This window comes from Mus caroli, unplaced genomic scaffold (genome assembly GCF_978045245.1).
Source record: "Mus caroli unplaced genomic scaffold, Mus_caroli_1 scaffold_1, whole genome shotgun sequence".
NCBI classification, from domain to species: Eukaryota; Metazoa; Chordata; class Mammalia; order Rodentia; family Muridae; genus Mus; species Mus caroli.
Genome location: NW_028227256.1, coordinates 154,001,463 through 154,019,321, shown reverse-complemented (window position 1 = coordinate 154,019,321; position 17,859 = coordinate 154,001,463). Strand labels below are relative to the sequence as shown.

Here is a 17,859-nt window from a genome sequence, read left to right as displayed (position 1 = left end):
GTCCTTCGTTGTGGCAAAGAGTACAGTAGTCGGTGTTGCACGTTGGGTAATTGCTCTCTGTTGCATTGTGTGTCCTGAGGATAAGAAACTGCATTTCAACAGCTATCACTCTTACTTGTTGGATTTCTTAAATACACCACATCTAAGAAAGCTCCACTTTTTGTTGTTGTTGTTGTTTTTGTTTTTGAGACAAGGTCCCATGTAGCCAGACTGAACTTCAGCTTTCCATGTAGCTGTGGATGACTTTGTACTCCTGATTTTCCTGCCTCTGCCTCCCGATCCTGGATTGCAGATATGTGCCACCACAGCAAGTTTAGAGAACTTTCTGAGGTGTACTTCCCACTTCCTACATGTGTGATTTAGTGGCATTCAAAACCTGTTAGATGCCATACAGGGAGGGCAGGGTATGGATAATAATAGCATGCATGTTCAGAGAGAGAGAGAAGAAAGGAAGGAGGGGGAGGGAGACAGGTGCAAGTTCATGTGTGCCATAGTACACAGGCCAAAACACAACTGATCTCCTTTCACCTTCTTGAGACAGGATCTCTCTTGTTTATGTCCTGCTATGACCAGACTCCAGGGTAGCTGCTCCTTAAGCTTCCAGGTGACTCTACTACCCCCACCTCCCATCTTGAGGGAGGAGGGTAAAGAATACAGATGCATATTGCTCAACTGGGATTATTTATTTATTTGTTTGTTTGTTTGTTTGAGGCAGAGTCTCACTATGTAGCTCTGGATGTCCAGAAACTCATTCTGTAGGCACCAGCCTGTCCTCAAACATACATCTATCTCCCTGCCTCTGCCTCCCCAGTGCTGGGACAAAAGGCTTGCATTACCACCCCTGGCTGGGATATATATGTAATCATATATGTTTGAGAGTCATGTGGGTTTTTTGTTTTCATTTTTTGCTTTTGTTTTGTTTTGTTTTTGCACATGTGTGCCACAGCATGCGTGTAGAGGTCAGAAGAGAACTCTTTGGAATTGGTTCTCTCTTTCCAGGTTTGCTGGGGTTCCAGAGATCTAACTCAGTTCACCAGGCTTGTGGGGAAAGTGCTTTTAACTATGGAGTTGAAGAAGCAGATAAATATTACATAGTTTTAGCTCTTATGGTGCGTAGGATTAAACACAGTGCTTTGCACACACTAAACACACACTCGTCCACAGGGCTCCCCAGCCAAGGAGGTGGTGCCACACACCTTTAATTGCAGCATTCAGGAAGCAGAGGCAGACAGATCTCTGAATTTGAGGCCAGTCTGGCCTACAGAGTGAGTTCCAGGACAGCTAAGGCTACATAGAGAAACCCTGACTCAAAAACCAAAACAACTAACCAACCAACCAAATAAATGTAGAGTTTCAGGCTGGAGAGATGACTCAGCAGTTAAGTGTACTTTCTGCTCTTACAGAGGATCTGGGTTTGGTTGCTAATGTCCACAGATGGCTGAAAAACATTCATAATTCTAGTCCTATGGGTTTCAATGCCTTCTCCTGACCTCCTTGGGGATACCAGTCATGTCTATGGTGCACACACATACATACAAGCAAAACACTCATGCACATAAGATAAAATACATAAATCTAACATTTTTCAAGACTACAGTTTACTGGTTTGTTTATTTTGTTTTGTTGTTTTCAAGACAGGGCTTATCTGTGTATCCATGACTGTCTTGGAATTTGATCTGTATACCAGACTGGCCTCGGACTCAGGGATCTGCCTACTTCTGCTTCCTGAGTGCTGGGATTACAGGCGTGCGCCACTGGCTAGTTTCATGGGATTTTAAGTATATTCTGAGTTTTGGAATTTCACTTGCAATCGTTTTAGAATAGTTTCATCCTTCCCCAGAGAAACAATATCTATGAGCAACTCCCTTCCATTTCCTCCCAGTTCTAGGCAACTACAAATCTGCTTTCTGTCTCCTGTAGCTTGATTAACTTTTCTGAATATTTTATATAAATGGCTCATAGAATATGTGGCTCCTAGCAGCAGCCCTTTCCTTGCTTAGCCCAGCACAAAGGTTCATCCGTGTTGGAACGTGTGATGGCTCACAGTTCTTATCCTGGCTGAATAATATTCTGCTGTATAGATGCCTCTGCTGCATCTGCTCATCAGCTCCACGTGGTGAGTTGTTCCCACTTCCTGCTGTCATGCACAACACATCTGTGGACATCCCAGTACTGGTGTTTTAGGGTCTTTGTCTCCAGTTCCCTTGGGTCTTCCCAGGAGCAGAACTGCTGAGCCTCATAGTGATCCCGCTTAACAATTGTCCCGAACACTTACACTGTTCTTGCTGTTGTTTCCCTTAAAGTCTATTTTGTCTTATAACCTGTCTCCCTATGGCTACTCTGGCTTATAGTCTCTTATTATAGTCTGTATTTTTTCTATCCTTTGAAAAGTCTGTGTATCTTTGAATTTAATCCATGTTTCCTAAAGATGGTGTACAGTTAGGTCTTATTATTAGTAGTGTGATCATTTCTGATTTAATCTCTCTTATTTCCAGGTTTGGCAGCAATCAGCGACAACCCCCTTTACCCTCAGAGTTACCCTGATGGCTTGCTTTCTCCCCTTTCTGCTCCTGAGCTGTTAAAGCTATGTTTTGAAATTTTTATTTAACAATTTCATATATAGATACATGATGATGGGAGAAGTCCACACTCTTGATTTTCTTTTTTTTTTTTTTTTTTTTTTTTTTTTTTTGGTTTTTCGAGACAGGGTTTCTCTGTGTAGTCGTGGCTGTCCTGGAACTCACTCTGTAGCCCAGGCTGGCCTCGAACTCAGAAATCCGCCTGCCTCTGCCTCCCGAGTGCTGGGATTAAAGGCGTGCGCCACCACGCCCGGCTTCTTTTTTTTTTTAATTACTGTTATGTGTGAGTATGAGTGAGTGTGTGCAGTCATGTGGAGGTCACAGGGTCACTTTGGAGAGTCCTCCTTTCCTTCTGTCATGGGATCTGGAGATTGAACTCAGGTCATCAGAAAGCAGCTGTACCTACAGAGCCATCTTTTCTTTCCTTTCTTTTAAATGTTTTACTACATGATTTCTCTCTCTCTCTCTCTCGTGTGTGTGTGTGTGTGTGTGTGTGTGTGTGTGTGTGTGTGTGTGATGGTGTTCATGTAGAGGTCAGATGACAACTTAAAGAAGTCCATTCTCTCTTCCTACCATTGGGTCCTGGGGATTGAACTCAGGGAGTGAAGCTTGGTGGCAAGCTCCTTTACCTTCTGAGCTTATCTCACTGTCCCTCCCCCTCCCCCCTCCCCTTGAGACAGGATCTTGTGTGGCTGTTGCTCAGCCTAGCCTCCAACTCATTATTATCCCCCCTCAGCTTCCCAACAGTGACACTTCAGGCACGCACTGTCTGTGTTCAGTTATCATCATAATTAATACAGTTGAATTTAATGGGAGGGGGCTGGTTTTTGAGACAGGGTTTCTCTGTGTATCCCTGGCGGTCCTGGAACTCACTCTGTAGACCAGGTTGGTCTTGAACTCAGAGAACTGTCTGCCTCTGCCTCTTGAGTGCTGGGATTAACAGTGTGTACCACCATCACCCAGTGGATTAAATTTTTTGTTTTCTCTTGTGTTTTCATTCTTCCTCCTTTATTGTTTGTTTATTATAACAGATACAACTCATGACTTACCACTGAGCAAGCAGCCTCTGTGTGTGTGTGTGTGTGTGATAGTAATTGCATGGGATGGGATCCAATGCTCACTTTGACACCCACAGGCACAAAGTATACACATGATACACATACATATACATACATGCACACAAAACAATTATACATACAGATAAAATGAACATAATATTTTTTAAAGCAATGGTGGAGCTGGAGGGATGACTCAGTGGTTAAAGATGCTTGTTCCCCTTCTAGAGGACCCAAGTTCCATTTCCAGCACCCATTGGGCAGCTGGCAGTTACCTATAACTTTAGGCTCAGGGACTTTGATGCCCTCTTTGGCACTGGCATAAACATTGTATACATTCACAGGGATACACATAAATATACATAAAAATAAATCTTAAAAAGATAAAACATTTTTTTTTTTAGATCTGTTACTATTTTGTGTTTACGAGTGTTTTGCCAGGGTATATGTGTGTGCATCATGTGTGTGCCTGACAGCATCATGTGTGTGCCTGAGAAAGTTGGGAGAGAGTATCAGACCCCCTGGGGGATAGGGTTATATCAGGTCGAAAGCTGTCATGCAGGTCCTGGGAGTCAAATCTTCATTCTCTGCAGGAGCACTGAGTGCTTTTAACCACCAAGCCATCTCCCCAGCCACCATGTGAATCTTTATATGTTGGTGAAAAGCATGATCAGTCCTTCAAACTTTCTCACACTGAAAACACAGGTACAGTACCTCTCCAGTGTGACTTCTTTGAAGGGAACTGGAATGAGGAATGGTTTCCCCACACTGCTTATGCACAAAGGGCTTCTCATGGCTGGGTGTCCGGGATGCCAGCAGAGCCCCAAGCCTTTCTCTCCGGGTGAGCTTTTAAGCACATAAACCATGCCATGGGTTGACATGATTCGGTTAATGAGAACAGTTAGCCTGAAGTGGGGCTACAGGAGCCAAAAAAAGCAAGCTTAGTTCATTTAGAGAATTTCCCAGAACTATGGATTTTGATGGATTAGGCCTTTGCTTTAGCTTGGGTAGGTGGTGCTGCCTGCATGCTGAGTCTTACAGCCTGAATGGTTGGTACTTCCACCATAGAGTCAGTTGTGCTAAGGTCTCAGGGCCTACTAAGGACTGGGGCCCTGTTACAAAGTGAGGGCCCTTCCTTCCCACATTGATTACTGAAGAAAGATCTCTCTACCCTGTGAAGTTGTTCACATCTTTGAAAGGAATGAGAAGAAACGAAAGCTTTCACACAAGGCTTACTATGGGCATGGTGTTTCTCGTCAGTGTGAGCCTTTTCTTGACTTCTGAATTTCAGTACAGAAATTCTCAAAGGCCTCATCATGGTGGTGGTGGTGGTGGTGGTGGAGGAGGCAGAGGCAGGCAGATTTCTGAGTTTGAGGCCAGCCTGGTCTACAAAGTGAGTTCCAGGATAGCCAGGGCTACACAGAGAAACCCTGTCTCAAAAAAAAAAAAAGAATTGATTGTTAGGAGTGTTTTGCCTGAACATGTGTATGTGTACCGGCGATGTGTGTCTGTGTGTTTTAAAGAATTGATTGTTATGAGTGTGCCTGATGCCTGTGTAGGCCACAAGAAGGCATGTGCTCCCATGGAACTTGAGTTTAAGATGGTTGTGAGCTGCCATGCGGGTGCATCCTCTGCCAAGGGCAGCCTGTGCTCCTGACCAGGGAGCCATCTCCCCAGGCCTGTCATTTGCTTCTCTTGTGGGTTTAGTTACTCATTAGTGCCACCTACCTTCAGCCTAAAGACCTCTACTTCTTGTGAGGTGAATCTGTTAGCAATAGACCCTCGAAGTTTTGGATAATCTGGGAATGCCTGTGCCTTTGGAGGTTTGTTTTGTTTTATTGCTCCCTGCCCCCCCCCCCCCACACACACACACTATAGAATGTTTGGTTCTCAGATGTTCTCTCCACTCTCCAGCTACTGGAATATGCCACCTGATGGATTTGTGGTCCTGTCATTTCTGATGAGCGTTAGCTACTGATCTTTTTATAGTTTCCACTAGATTGCTGCTTTCGGAATTTTGTCTTACAAGGCTGGCTTTTTTACTGTGTTGGTCTAAGTGTCACGTTTATCCTACTCAGTGTCTGGTGAATAGCTTGGCTGTTTAGGTTCAGATTCCTAATCAGATCTGGACATTTTCAGCAATCTGTCTTTTTGGCTTAAGTTGGGTTTTGTTTGTTTGTTTTGTTTTGTTTTTTAATTTTCCTTTTTCTTTACATCTCTCTTCTGGAATTCTTAATATATGTATGTTTGGGCAACTTAATGGAAGGGACTTGCTTTCTTTTCATAACCCAATGGGGATTTTTCAATTCTACGAAGAAAGCTTAAGCAATATATCAAATTATAAGAGCAGGAAAAAAGGTCCCAGAAATGGTACCATTCTGAGATGACCATTTTTAACACTCTAGTCTTTGTTTTACCTCTTTGCATATGATACTTTACGCACATTAGATATGTACAAATGTTGCCATTTTTTCACTGATTTGGCCTATCTGGCTTTGGGGACCCCTTATGTTTGTCTTCTGAGGGTGAATTACAGGAGGAAGGGTGTCAGGTCCAACCATCTTTATGCAGGCACTGAGACTCTGGTCCTCATAACTGAGTGGTTATGGCCCTGATAATTTTTCTTGGCTTTTTGTTGTTTATTTGTTGAACAGGCTTTTTCTGTGTAGCCCTGGAACTGGCTCTGTAGATCAGGCTAACCTCAAACTCAGAGATCTACTTTGCCTCTGCCTCCTGAGTTGCTGGGATTAAGGCATGGGTCTCCATGCCTGGCTTTCTTGATTCTTTTTGAAAGATTTCTTTTTAACTTTTAATTACGTGAATGCAGAAGTGCTGTGCATGGGTATGTGCACGGGTATGTGCACACGAGTGCTGGTGTCCACAGAGGCTGGAGGACATCAGATCTAGGAGCTGGAATTTCAGGTACTATGAACCACCTAACATGGGCTGAAGCATCTCCAGCCACAGATTATAAACTCAGGTTTGATCGATAGGAAAGCAGAATTCAGAGACGCCCTATAGCCCTCTTCCCTCCTCCCATCTACAACTCTCTCCTTATCAAAATTCCCTCTAGTGGTACACTGTGTCAAATAATACACACACACATTGTACTGGCTGGTTTTGTGTGTCAACTTGACATAAGCTGGAGTTATCACAGAGAAAGGAGCTTCAGTTAGGGAAGCGCCTCCATGAGATCCAGCTGTGGGGCATTTTCTCAATTAGTGATCAAGCGGGAAGGGCCCCTTGTGGGTGGGACCATCTCTGGGCTGGTAGTCTTGGGTTCTATAAGAGATCAGGCTGAGCAAGCCAGGGGAAGCAAGCCAGTAAAGAGCATCCCTCCATAGCCTTTGCATAAGCTCCTGCTTTCTGACCTGCTTGAGTTCCAGTCCTGACTTCCTTTGGTGATGAACAGCAGTATGGAAGTGTAAGCCAAATAAACCCTTTCCTCCCCAACTTGCTTCTTGGTCATGATGTTTGTGCAGGAATAGAAACCCTGACTAAGACAAATTGGTATCAGCATAGTGGGATATTCCTGTGACAGCCTGACCATGTTTTGGGGAGGACTGTGGAAGGACTTTGGAACTTTGGGCTAGAAGATGCATTTGGTGTTAAGAGCTCTGTGGGATGTTGTATAGGAGCTTGGAAGATAATATTGAGAACAGTGCAGAAAATGGAGGCCTGGCTTGTGAAATTTCAGAGGGAAAATGAAAGACTTTTCAGGGCCATTGTGAAGACTCTGGTTCTGGATAGCTGGGGCTGAAGAATCAGCTGTGATTAACAAGATACCAGAACTACTAAAGTGAAAACTTTGCATTACTGGGACTATTGATGCTGGTTAGCTAGAGCTAAGAAATTAGCTATGATTAACAGGAGACCAGTGTCATTGAGATGACATCTTCTGGGAAGTTTTCTGAGAGCACAAAGGCTGTGTTCCAGAGATAGCCAAGGTTGTACCTCGTGCAGTAGCAGGACTTGGTAATGTGTAAGAGTCATCCAGGTGCTACTGGTTTTGAAGGCATGAAGGGGTCATGCAGAGCAGCTGAGGCTCGGCACTGTGAGAGGCCACGGAAGGCCACTGGTGAAGGTGTAGCCTCAGTTGCAATTGATGGCCCAGGACTGAAGGGGTCATGCAGTGTTTTGGAGATGCCAGGACCATGAGATGACCACCAAAAACAGCAGCAACAGCGGACTACAGGCAGCTGGAGCATAGAAGACAACGTGTGTACTACAAAGGGCATGGCTCTCCAGTGACCCAAGCCCTTGGAGGAGCCTGGAAGATTGTGAGTTGGATCCCAGACATTGGATGGTTGGAGATTGATTTTTGCTTTTGATTGTGACTATGCCCTGATATTTTTCCCTCTTGAAGGAAGAAAGTATTTTAGTGGAGCCCACAGTTAAGAGACTTTGAATTTTATAAGATATTGGATATTTTAAAGGGATTGAACTTCTAATACATAAAGACTGTGGGACTTTTAAAGTTATTTAGATCTTGGGGATGAATAAGAATGTAAGGGTTGAGGCTTACTAGTGATGTGTTTGTGTGTCAAGTTGACAATGGGTCAATTGTACTGGCTGGTTTTGTGTGTCAACTTGACACAAGCTGGAGTTATCACAGAGAAAGGAGCTTCAGCTGAGGAAATGCCTCCATGAGATACAACTGTAAGGCATTTTCTCAATTAGTGATCAAGGGGGAAAGGCCCCTTGTGGGTGGGACCATCTCTGGGCTGGTAGTCTTGGGTTCTATAAGAGATCAGGCTGAGCAAGCCAGGGGAAGCAAGCTAGTAAAGAACATCCTTCCATGGCCTCTGAATCAGCTCCTGCTTCCTGACCTGCTTGAGTTCCAGTCCTGACTTCTTTGGTGATAAACAGCAGTTTGGAGGTGTAAGCTAAATAAATCCTTTCCTCCCCAATTTGCTTCTTGGTCATGCTGTTTGTGCAGGAATAGAAACCCTGACTAAGACACACATCCTTGACACCAATATATGCTGTTCATGTCAGCTCCATTCACTGCCGGGATTTTCTACATTACCCCACAACCCCCAAACACAGGGTTTCTCTGTGTAGCCCTGACTGTCCTGGAACCCACTTTGTGGATCAGGCTGGCCTAGAACTCAGATCCTCCCACCTCTGCCTCCTAAGAGCTGGGATGAACGGCCCTGCTAGAGACTGATAACTCTTCCACTGTGTATGTTAAGACATCTCTTTGTAGAACACAAGTGACGCAGAACTTTCAAGATGACAAAATCACCAAGAGAAGGAGTGAATCTGTGTCTGACCTGCACTCCAGGCCCTGTGTCTGCTGTTGGTTCATCAACTCATTAAAAAAGACTTAAGGGAAATACTAATGGCTTGCTTTTTTATTTTGACTTACTTATTTTTTGTGGATATAGGGTCTCACCATGTAGCCCAGGCTACATTGAAATGAGCCTGTTAGCCACTTTGGACTTCTAGCTCAGCCTCCAGAGCGCTGGCGTTATAGGTGTGAACTATCTACCACACCCAGATTATTAATTCATTCAACATTTAGTGTGTGACACACAGGTGTGGTGTTAGGTGTTTCTAAAAACTATAAACTGGACAGAGAACTGCAGCCCTGCAGGATTCAGGGTCAATCAAGTGTATATGGGTGTGTCTATTTTCCAGAGCACTTGGCTATTTCATTTTATCTTTCTGCTTTGGTTATTTGGAAACTGGTTCTCACTCTAGCCCAGGCTGGTCTGGAACTCATTAGGTATCCCAGTCTGGCCTCTGATTTATGGCAATCCTCCTGCCTTAGGCTTCTGAGTACTGGGATCAAAGGTGTGCACCATCATACCTGGCCCTTGCCTCATTCTTTGTTTTTTTAAATTTACTTATTTTATGTATATGCGTATACTATAGCTGTCTTCAGACACACCAGAAGAGGGCATCAGATCCCATTATAGAGGGTTATGAGCCACCATGTGGTTGCTGGGAGTTGAACTCAGGATCTCTGGAAGAGCAGTCAGGGCTCTTAACAGCTGAGCCATCTCTCCAGCCCCCTTGCTTCATTCTTAACCTATTTTCTGTATATTTTAGTGTCCATGGTGATAGGCTTGAGCTGGGATAGCCATTTACCTTCTATTCAGTGTCATTAAGTGTTCCTCTGAAGAACTAAGATGCTCAGTTTTTTGTTTTGTCCTTCTGTCTGTCTGCCTGCCTGTCTGTTTGTTTTTTTTTTTTTGTTTTTTTTGTTTTTTTCTTTTTTCTTTTTTTAGCCAGGGTTCCTCCATTTCAGGGCTGGCCTGGAATTCCCTATGCAGACCAGGGTAGCCTTGAATCACCTGTCTCTGCATCCTGAGCACTGGGATTGAAAACAGGCATCAACCTGCCCTGCCAATGTTCACATATCCTTAAAGTCCCATTTCTACGTTGACTTTTCTGTAAAACCTAGCATGCTCTGGTAAAGGGGCTCAGAGCCCAGGCTCAGCCACTGCTCTCTTCCTCCACATCAAAATCTAATTAAAATATTATTTGGCTTTTATATTTGCTCTTCTTTCCTTCCTTCCTTCCTTCCTTCCTTCCTTCCTTCCTTCCTTCCTTCCTTCCTTCTGGTGCTGCGAACTGAAACCAGGGCCTTGAGTTTATTAGGCAAGCCCTCTTGTGAACCAAATCCCCAAGCCCTGTGCTCCTCTGTATTTGACTTTATTGTCTGTAGTAAGTATTCATTATTGATAGGCTAATTGATTACCTCCCCTTCAGTTCCTTCAGGTCACAATAGGAGTGGAGTAATGTGGCTTAAACATTAACCTGAGCGAAGCTTTTTCTTGCTCCTTCTCCAGGATGTACACTCTTATCTCTGTCAGCATTGAATCCTGTCACCTGCTTTCTAAGTCACATTCTGAATACAGCATTGGCTCCCGCAACCAGAATGCTACTTTATTCTGCCCTTTAAAATGTTTCAGATATCAGCTTCCCTATTCTTTGAGTCAGGGTCTCTTGGCAGCCAGGCTAGTCTCAAAGTCCCCGTGTTGCAGGGATAACTTTGACTTTCTGACCTTCCTGCCTCCATCCCAAGGCTGGGCATGAGCACCACGGTGACTAGGTGACACAATGGGTGCTGGAGATCGAACGCAGGGCTTTTTGTACTCGGGGCGATCCTGCTACCAACTGAGCTACATCCCCAGCCCTTTCCCCATTCATCTGTCTCCTCATTCTTTCTGTCCCACTTGGCTATTGCCTAAGCTGGCTCCTTAGCATCTCACCTATATTACACATCACCCTTCTAATTAATCTACCCACCTCCAGCTGCACCTCTGTCCAGTAAGGTCTTCTAAATCATGAGTCTCTCCTAACTTGGCATCCACCGCTGGCTCCCCAATGTCTATGGGTTTCTGAATCAGGATGTCTCAGACACACCGGCTTACTGATTCAGCTCTGTCTGTCAGGAAGTGCCCTGTAGTTAAGGATACTCTGCTACCTACCTCTGTGTTCCTTAGACCTGGGCTGGCCTGGAAGTCCCTATGCATTGCAGGGTTCTTTTTTGTCTTATGGGTTTGGACCTTGTTTTCCCTTTATTTTGAAAATTCTTCCTTCCTTTCCCCGACAACCATTCTACTAATTAGAAAGTCAGGTTCAGCATGCCTCTTCTCCATTCTGCCTCCTCTCTAGCCCAGTCTTTCTATTCTTACCACATCCAGAAGAGCAGCAACAGAGACAGTGGTTGCTAATGGAAAGCTTTGAAAACATGGACTTATTAAATACAATGACCCCGAGTTAGGTAGGCACTGCCTTAAACATATTTTTTTTCTTGTAACATTTGTCCCACAATTTTCAAATGGCTTGGTTAGCTCTCTTCCCGAGAGACAGTCTCAATCAACTGGCTCCAGGTTCTGTAAATGTCCTGTTTTTTTTTTTTTTTTTTTTTTTTGTTGTTGTTGTTTGTTTGTTTTGGAATATGATGAAGAGAGTCCCATCTACCTATGCCTTGGTCTCAGGATTAGGTGATGTGAGATTTTTATGGGCCAGTTTGGAAGGCACTTGGATTCTAGCCAGAGGCTCTGGAGTTTCTCTCCTCACCTTTATACTAGATGATATCGACACCCACCTGTTGCTCAAAGAAGTGACCTGTAGTTACCTCGAGTTCACGTTTCTTCACTTCTGCACCTCAGGGAAACACCCTGAACTCTCTTACCTTTGATTTCTACAGCAAGCACCCTAATCCAGGGCCCGACTATGACCTACCCTACACGCTTAGCCAAGAACATCTCTGTTATCTTGTTTCTTGTTGTTCCACTTCTGCTGTTCTGCGGAGATCCTTCTCTATATTCTATATAAAATAGGTAAAAAAAAAAAAAAGAAAAAAGAAAAAAAACAGACGAAAACAAGAAAAAACACACAAAAAACCAACAAAGCCCAGGTTGGCTGTGGTGTTTCTCCCCACCCCCACCTCCCCCCACCCCCTTCAATACCAGCTTAATACCAGGCAGGTGGATGAATGAGTTAGAGGGCTTCACAGTGAGACCTTGGTTCAATTCCCTCCCTCCCCCCAGGAACCCTTTATCTTCTTCCCTTTGAACTTATGAAAAAGAATCCAAACAGCAGGATTGGGCTCCTGCTCAAGGCTCCAACCTCTGTGTCCTCTACCCTCCCCCCAAGTGCGCTCCAGCCTCCTGCGCCTCAGAGCAGCCAGAGCTCTTCAGTACCAGGCTCATCGCACTCACTGTTCTTCCTGCCTGTGCCTGGGATTGCTAATTCTTCCTTACATGGGTCTTAGTTCAGACCACCTCAGAAAAATCAGCCTTTCCTCTGTCTTTACCAAACGTAAGCGGTTAATCATATGCAATTCATGTCATCCAACTCTCTGTGTTATTTTATGACAACCTGAGAAACCTTTAAAATTAATCATGGCATTCTTTCACATCTTCTCCTGACCACTCTGTTTTTTCCCTAACACTTATCACTACTTGGAATTGTCTTATTTTTCTCCCGGTGGCTGCTTCTGTTTTAATTCATGGTTGTGCCTTGACTCGTGCCTTGAAGTAACGGGACATTCAAGTCATTTAAAAAGCGTCCTTGGGACTAAATAATCAAAAGAAGATTTGGATTGATTTAGGACGTAGATAAAGCAGTTTAGGCCTTGGACTTCTCAAAAGCAAAGATGTGAGTGAATTTAGGGTAAAGGTGGGTGAAAAAGAAAGCTAAACGGACTGGGGAGACACTGTCGGCCTGCAAAATTGAATTTCCTCCTACTTCTCTCTCTCTCTCTCTCTCTCTCTCTCTCTCTCTCTCTCTCTCTCTCTCTCCCTACCTATTTACCTACAGGGTCTCTTTACAAAGCCCTGGCTGTCTTGGAACCAGGCTGGTCTCCAACTCACAGAGATCCACCTGCCTCTGCCTCCCAGGTGCTGGGATTAAATATGTGTGTCACCAAGCTCAGGAGCTGTATACCAGATCTGTATTTTTATTTTTATTTTTTGGTTTTTCGAGACAGGGTTTCTCTGTATAGCCCTGGATATCCTGGAACTCACTCTGTAGACCAGGCTTGCCTGAACTCAGAAATTCGCCTGCCTCTGCCTCCCAAGTGCTGGGATTAAAGGTGTGTGCCACCACGCCCTGCTTGTATTTTTATTTTTAACTGACTAAATGGAACAGTGAATAGGCAAGTGTCTCTATCAAGAGTCCCAATAGAAGTGAATTTTTAGTCCCAAATGTTCTAACTGGTGGGATAGGAGGAGGTGGAAGCAAAGGCAGTTGAGCGCTTCCAAATGCTATCACCAAACTGTTGACAGAACCATTAAACACAGTTGTCCCAAAGAGGGCAAAAACTGGGCACACCTGTGCAGAGCCCAGCTGCTCTAAGGTGAGCAGTTTTGCCTGCTGTGGGCTAACAGGGGAACTCCTTTTGTGAAAGGTCTACAGAACAGGCAATTCGTGCAAGCCTCAGGCATTGTTTAGGGTATTTGACTTGGAAAGGAAAGGTCAGCTGGACAGATTAGGGACTGACTGAAAGATTAACGAAGCCAGTTTAGATGACACTGTTTTGCAGGCCGACAGTATCTCTCCAATCTGTTTAATTTTCTCTTTTACCCACCTTTACCCTAAATTCACTCACATCTTTGCTTTTGAGAAATCCAAGGCCTAAAATGCTTTCTTTACCTATGTCCTAAATCTATCTGTATCTTTTTTTTTTTTTTTGATTATTTAGTCCCAAGGATGCTTTTTAAATTACTTGATTGTCCCATAATTTCAAGTGACTCACTTCTGTCTTATCTAAGTTGTGTGTTGTTGAAGGACAGACGGAGTCAAGTAGAATTTAGAGAGTCAAGTAGAATTTAGACCACAAAGCAACCTATGACAAGTTTTTGGCCACTGCTTCTGTCTTATTCCTTAACGGTCAGTATCAGACCCCGCCTTGTCCCATGCTATCTCGCAGGCTGCCTTTTCAAACTCTAAGGAAGTTGACTTGGCCTCCTCGTCGCCACACTGGAGGAGAGTTGGGGTGGAGCCAGAAAGCCAGGTAGCTAGAGAAGCCCAGTGGGTACCCTAGAGCTGGGAGGGGGCGTGGCAGTGGGCGTTGCCGGGCGCCGCAGGACCACCAATGGCATCCGGGAGCTCGGGGCGATGCGCGTGACGCAGCCGCGGGCTGGGAGGTTGGGGCGGAGAACGGGGGTGGGGGCCTGCGCTTTATCTTCCTCCGTAGCCCGGCTGGCGCCGTAGCGGGCCGGCGAAGGGACATCCTAGTCCTCCGACCCTCGTGCGGCCGCCCAGCCTACCGCCTAGACCGCCGCAGCTGCCCTCCGCTCGCAGGTAACCTCAAGCTTCCGCTCCCCTCCTCCTTTCCTGACCAGGTCCACCCTGAGCCCGAGAGGAAAGGGACTGCGGAGGCGGCGTCGCTCCGGCTCTGCGGGCCTGGCCTGGGCCGGACTGTCCCACCCGGACGCTGTCTGCTGCCAGGGGAGGGTCCTGCCGAGTTTGGAGGGGAGAGCGGGAAAGTTACCCGCAGCCATCCGATGCATCCGATGACTGGCAGCCTTTCATTATTAGTGATGGTTTGATGTCCCCTCCGAATCATGTGGCGTCTCTCAAGCCAGTCAGTAGTGAAGAAAGTTGAGAATTAGAAGTCATCGTACTCTTTGAAAAGCGACATTTAAAAAAAAAAAAAGCGCTCAGAAAATCAGTTTTTTTTTTAAATGTGGGCGGAGGAAGTGTATATATATATATATATATATATATATATATATATATATATATATGAAGGGAAAGATGGCACTACCAGACACCAGACTCTATATGGGCCAGGGAAAAACCTGTCGTCAAGCTCGTATTCTGTTTTTAATTGGTGGGGGTGGGGGTGGGGTTAAGTGTCTGTCTTTGATCTTAAGTGCTAATAGACATGTAACTTAAGCAATATATATATTCAGCGGTCTTTCTGGGGGAGACATTGTTGTAAGCTCCAGTCTCTGCATTTTATAAACAACTCCTTGGTCACTGTAATACTTAAGTAGTTGCCACTGTGTCCCCCCCCCCCCCAAACTTCTTGCCTTCTTCAAGAATGCAGAATCCAACTTGAATACTTCTTTTTCTTTTGTTTGCTTTCAACTGGGAAATATAAATGACTTGGTTTTTTGAAAAGCCAGCTCAGGCGGCACGGGAGTGGGGCTTGCGAAGAGCTCTGATGGCTGTGAAGAGTAAGCAGAGAAAACGTGGAGAAGCACACGGCTTAGTTTGTCACGTGCTTGGAACTGGTCAGGGGTTTCACGTTCTTTCAGGACTCAGACCGAGCTGCTAGGCGCCTGAGCTCCTGCTATCTTAAAGGCTGGGCGGGTTCTCCAGGCTCTAGCTCTCCTTCCTTGTGCCTGGAAAGCTTCTTCTTATCTCCTGGACCATTTTCCCCGGGGCCTTATTCCCCTTCTTCCGCCGTCCCCTAAGCATTCCTCAAACCAAAGATCACTTCCCGGTGGGAGGCTGTTAGCACTCTGAAGTCTCCTTACCAGCAGGAATCATCTGTAGTAAATAGATGCTTTGTTTTATAGTGGATTTCACGAGGTTAGTCTATTTTCTCTGTGTCCTCTCAATATCTTGCAGGAATAGAACTAAATAAGAGTTTGGGGTGGGGTGGGGTCAAAAAAGGAACTTTGAGAAAAAACAACTTTATGCATTAACATAGGAGTGAGTGCCTGTTTCCTATGGAAGTTCCATTTGTCAGACAGGACTCTTAGAATTGGTTTTTTTTTTTTCCCATGTTGGATAACTAGTTCTATTTAGTCATTTGTAAGTAAACTCAGATGTATATAAAATTTGCTCAAGTACTCATATTCTTTAGTCTTGTTAATTGACCCCGTTCTGTTAGCTTCGTGAAAAAGTTGTAGGGTTTCCAGATGAGTTCTAGGACAGCCAGGCTATACAGAGAAGAAACCTTGTCTTGAAAAACCAAACCAACCAACCAACCAGAAAACCTACAAAAGCCTCTCCCAACCACCCCCAAACCAAACCACCCCCCAAAATGAACACATTATGCTTTGGACTGTTAATTTCTTCCCCTCTCTCCCTCCCTCCCTTCCCCGTCCTTCCCTTCTTTCTGTTGGCAGGATCTCATGGAGCCCAGGCTGTTCTAACACTGGGTAGTTGAGAATGATCTTGAACTACTGCTTCTCCTGCCTAAACCCCGCAAATGCTAGGATTCTAGGTGTGTACCACTGATTCAGGGTCGGATTGTACACTCTATCCACAGTGGTTTTTCTTCTCTGCCAAACCTCAGGGTGATGTAGCAGTTACTCACCTGCCGTAGGTAGCCAGTATTTATTTGTGATACAGCTTTATCGCTTCTTTTGAAGTCTTTGTTAACTGCCGGGAGGCTAAAGTCGACATTTCTTTGGGACACGATTCATTTGTTTCTCTAATTCTTTCTTTTTGCCCTCTGGAGTCAAGTTAAGATGCTTACCGCAGAACATTACACAACTTCCCTGTACAGACTGGTTTCTTACATTCTTGTCTAATCAGTGTGGTATATTTTAATACTATTGTGTGTGTGTGTGTGATTGGAGCTCCCTGGGTAGGGATGGCACACATATGCCACTGTAGTGAGGGTGGAGGTCAGAGGACAACTTGGTGGAGTTGGTTTTCTCCCTCTACCTTTATGTGGCTTCCAGAAATTGGATTTGGGATGTCATGCTTGTGTGGCAAGCATTTCTACCCACTAAGCCAGCTGGCCAGTCCCTCTGGTCAACTGCGTCACCTAAAAGGAGGATAGTTCCTCTATACAGATCTACATCTTAGCAAATGGAGTGGAAATGTGTGTGGTGGCTCAGGCCTATTATCCCAGTACTTTGAGGAAGAGGTAGGTGGATCGGAGTTCTAGGGCAGACAAAGAAACCCCCAAACAAACAGACAGAAAAAATCAACAATAATTAAGACGTTCAAATGTTAAGTGAGTTAGCGGCCCACCTCCCCTGGTGCCCAAAACTATGGATGGCCCTTATTTTCCTTTCCTGCTGGGCCTCTTGTGAGAACAGTCCTATGATCCATTTTCAGTTCCTCAACACATTTTGCAACCTACTCCAATACATTTGCTCCTCCTGAAACCAACTGTGCACGCAGTTAGTCAATCACCCACTTTAGCATATCGCCACATTGTGAAATAGCTGTCCCAAGCTCCACCTTCTTGTTTTTTTTTTTTTTTTGTTTTTTTTTTGTTTTTTATTTATTACATGTAAGTACACTGTAGCTGTCTTCAGACACACCAGAAGAGGGAGTCAGATCTTGTTCAGGATGGTTGTGAGCCACCATGTGGTTGCTGGGATTTGAACTAAGGACCTTTGGAAGAGCAGTCGGGTGCTCTTACCTGCTGAGCCATCTCACCAGCCCCCTTCTTGTTTTTTTTAATAAGCCTTATTATAAAACAAACAAACAACAAACCCTTGCAAATAAATAAGACTGCCACACACACATCTCTGTTCTTTTTGTGTTTGTTCTTTACTTGATTTCTTCCATGGTACTGATCCTGGAGAATCCCCCTGGATCCTCTCATTTCCCCACTCCCCAGCATCCTGTACTCCTTCTTCTCCTTTAATCTCTTTGCTTTTTTTTCTCTGTGCTGTTAAAGTTTTAAATGCCCCACAAGCCTGGGGAAAGCACTTCATCATTATACAACGATATGCTTGCATCTACTGCTTATTGAGTTAACTAAGGCTATGTAAATAGTAGCCTACCTGGGAAACTTCCTGAACTTGTGCCTTAGCCTTAGTTGTCAGTGCAGTGGTGCATGG

At 44.8% G+C, this 17,859-nt stretch overlaps 1 protein-coding gene across 1 annotated transcript in view; it reads left to right on the top strand.

Annotated features, from left to right (window-relative positions):
- Positions 1-14,255: 14,255 nt before the first annotated feature.
- The window catches only part of Soat1 (sterol O-acyltransferase 1), a 45,310-nt gene continuing 41,706 nt past the window's right edge, over positions 14,256-17,859 (top strand). Inside the window, exon 1 of the mRNA XM_021172125.3 lies at positions 14,256-14,401. The gene's annotated coding sequence lies outside the window, so the exon portion shown is untranslated. The remainder of the gene's footprint in view (positions 14,402-17,859) is intronic.